The sequence below is a fragment of the Cryptomeria japonica genome, chromosome 6 (genome assembly GCF_030272615.1).
Source record: "Cryptomeria japonica chromosome 6, Sugi_1.0, whole genome shotgun sequence".
In the NCBI taxonomy this organism is placed as follows: Eukaryota; Viridiplantae; Streptophyta; class Pinopsida; order Cupressales; family Cupressaceae; genus Cryptomeria; species Cryptomeria japonica.
In genome coordinates, this window is record NC_081410.1 from 90348401 (window position 1) to 90352713 (window position 4313).

A 4313-nucleotide genomic window follows, 5' to 3' on the forward strand; every position below is an offset into this window, starting at 1 on the left:
TCAAACATTCTATCTATTATCCAACACCTCTTTTCTATCATTCCATCCCTATCATTCAAACCTTTGCATAAATTCTTCATCTGTGAAATAGGCGTTTGTGTCATTTTGTCACATACTTTCCCATGCTCGAATCTCATGTTCAGTCCTTTTCCTAGATATCTATTCATGAAACGCTTTAGAATCTGAGGTTGTTCCTCTTTAACATTTTATTTTGGTTGGGATACACACTCAATCTAGAAAATAACCACTTATCATATCCTGGTACTAACAACTTTTGATTACTATATCTCATATGCTTAATAGATTGCTCTAAATCATTGTGATCTCTTAAATTGAAGACATGGCTAGTGAAAAATCTAAAATATTGCTTTAGCACCACTCTAATTATCAGACCCATGTAAGTTTCATCACTTACAAGCCAATGCAAGAAAAATAAAGAGAAAATATATATATATATATATATATATATATATATATATCAAAAGATCAAAAGCATCAGCAAAAAAGGAAATAGCAAGAAAATGCAATGAAATACAATATCAAAATGCTTGTCTATGGGAACATGCAAATAACTCCATTGGGGATATGCATGTCTGGTTGACAATGGAGCAATATTTGTGAGATTACAGCGATAACCTCATCGGGGCTATGGATGCTCATTGGCAGTGAGGCTCTATCTAGGATGCTTTTGAAGTCAGGGTAACTCATGTAGCTAGCCACATTGGATTCTGAAGATTGCAATGATCATGTGAGCCGGAATGAACCCACTTGCACACACATGGGTAATCAAAGACTAAATACCTTGATCCAATTTGGGATTCTTCTTCCCTTTTAAGTATGCTTCCTAGTCACTAGATATGTTTGGTTGAATTTTTTTGGAGGTTCTAAGTGTGGGTTGGGTCTCTATCTTTGAAAAGTTCAAGAACACTTATTCGGGTGGTGCCAAATACTATGACAATCTTACATATCACCTCTTTTCAAATGGAAACCTCTATGCTTGGGGGTAAAGTTAATCCAATCTATTCTTCCTACCATATCTCCCATTATCCTTCCTCCAATATCCATTACCCTATCTAACTTCATCATTATCTACGATCTTGCTTCACCTCATCCATATCCTCTAATCCATATCCCTTATCATATCTATTCATTGCTTCTATCATCCAGTGCTATCTACGATCTTGCTTCACTTCATCCATATCCCTTATCATATCTATTCATTGCTTCTATCATCCAGTGTTATCTATGATCTTGCTTCACCTCATCCATATCCTCTAATCCATATCCCTTATCCTATCTATTCATTGCTTCTATCATCCAGTGCTATCTACGATCTTGCTTCGCTTTATCCATACCATTTATCCTATTTATTCATTGCTTATCATCTAGTGTTATCTACTATATTGCTTCTCTTTATCCATACCATCTATCCTATCTATCCATAGCTTATATCATCCAGTGTTATCTATGATCTTGCTTCACTTTATCCATACCATCTATCCTATCTATTCATAGCTTTTATCATCTAGTGTTATCTACGATCTTGCTTCACCTCATCCATATCCTCTAATCCATATCCCTTATCCTATATATTCATTGCTTCTATCATCCAGTGCTATCTACGATCTTGCTTCACCTCATCCATATCCTCTAATCCATATCCCTTATCCTATCTATTTATTGCTTCCATTATCCAGTGTTATCCATATCCTATCTCTATACATATCCCCTTTTCCATCCTTGATCTTGATCAAAACTATGGACAAAAAATCCATTTCTAGCTCAATGGTTCAGTCATCCATTCATAATATTCCTTGTCTTGCTATACATTGGGGCAACCAAATACATCTTTCTTCTAATCCAAAAACTCAAAAAATTGAAATATCCAAAAACTCAAAAAATCAAAATATCCAAAAACTCAAAAAAAATCGAAATATCCAAACACTAAAAATCAAAAACTTGACAAAATCAAATAAAAATTGAAACTCAGAAAACATGAAAGCATGGACCATCCATCAAATCAATTCAACAACAGAAAAACTCTCAAAGTCTGCAATCAAACTAATCACATGTCTTGTTAATCAATTCATTACTTGAAATCAACATCAACATCAACATCAACATCAAACATGTCTTATACAGGGATAGGTACACTCGAAACCAGATAGATCGGTCTTATACGGGGTACTCACTCTTTGAAACTAGATATTCCTATCAATCATCGAGTCTTGATAATCAATCCATCTATCAACATCAACATCAACATCAACATGTCTTATACAAGGATAGGTAAACTCGAAACCAGACAAATCGGTCTTATACGGGGTACTCACTCTTTGAAACCAGACATTCTTATCAATCATCGAACAAATCAAAACAATGACATAGATCAGTATGACTGCTAGATTTTGTTCAAGTTAGCCTTATCTTTATCAATTGATGGCAGTACATGTTTCACAAGCCATATTGTACATATCATATCCACCCATCTGAGACATCACCAGAAATTCACAAATGCTTATCAATCCTGGACATACTTAGCGTAGTCACTGTCCTTGGTTTATCTAAATCAGTTATCCAAATCATATCCCATCAATGTACATATCCATATCAAAGTAGTATCAACAGCAAGGGGCAAAATCCTGACCTCGCTGGGGGCATTTCACCTTCAAGATTTTTCAACATCAGACCAAACACGTAGCAAGACAACAAGGATCAGAACAACCAACAAATAACAAACGACAATGCAAGAAGGCTAGACATCACGAACTTGAACTGATTTCAACTGAACAAAGATCTATTTGCAAGATGTTTTATTTGACAAGAGTAGATTCCAAATAGCATGCATGCTTACTTATAGTTGTTAATTTTTTCTTATCATATCTCTTAAGTAACTCGAGGATGTCTCAATGACTAGAGAAGCAAGGAAGGAATGTGATGTTTTCTTTGTCTGCTATTTGGGAGTGAGGCCTTCTATTACACAAATTTGTCTTATGACATGATCAGGTAACATATCACTGAAGACATTTCAGATTTGTATGGGACAAAGGTTAACTCTTGTCTGTTTACGCAAGCAACACTCAGGTCATCTTGGTTCAATTATACCTCGACGCTTGTGTCATCTTGCAATATCAAAATCCATGTAAGTTATACTCAGGTCATTTTGGTTCAATTATACCATGATACTTGTATCAACTTTCAACAAATCAAGGCTCGATGATGAAAACAAAGGAAGCACTGGCACTTTGATCACAATAGATGGCAACATTGAGAACGAGAATTCATATTAAGCTTTGCATTAGCTACACATCATTATCATCTTAATCTTGCATTAGGTTGCATATCATTTTAATCTTGCATTAGTATCATTTCATTATCATTATCATTATCATAAACATCTCACAGCATTATCATCTCATAAATCAAAGCAATGCATCATCACATTTTGCTTATCAAAATCATGAATCATACATTCACAGCATAATCAAAATCAAGAGCATTATTATCTAATCATGAAATCATCCTCATAGAATCTCATATCGAACATAATTCATATCATTCAGCATTCATCATTGCATCCATCACATGCATATCTATCGTATCATCATGGAATCTTTCTTCACTTTCATATCTTCATCATTCTTCCAAACTATCTTATATCATGTCTTATCCAGGATGTATCTTTCCTAAAACCAAATATTTTGATCAGCTCTTATACAGGATATATCGTTCCTAAAACTAGATGTTTTGATCAACTCTTATATAGGATATATCATTCCTGAAACCAGAACCAGCTCTTATACAGGATATATCATTCTTGAAACCAGACACTCGATCATCCATGTCCTATACAGGCGGTATCATTCCTAAAACCAGACGCTTCGATCATCTTTGTCTTATACAGGCGGTATCATTCCTAAAACCAGGTGCTTAATCATCCATGTCTTATACAGGAGGTGTCATACCTGAACCTAGACTTGATCTCAATCTTATCAATTCCAATCAATCTTATCAATCTAATCCATATGATCGATCATATCATTATCCCCATACATGAGCATATCATATCGACAACATGTTAGAAACATCTGCATTCATCAAATTCAACCATCATCTGCAAAAATCATAGATTAAAAGTATATCATATATCTCATCAAAATCAAAAATTTTGCATCCATATCATATCATCATGCACATGTGTGACCACATGCTAATCCAAAGGAAATCAATCAGAACCAATCATCATATTGAACAAATAAATGTCCAAATTCCCTAGATATCATATCAAAAATCAATCCAGACCCATATTGAGA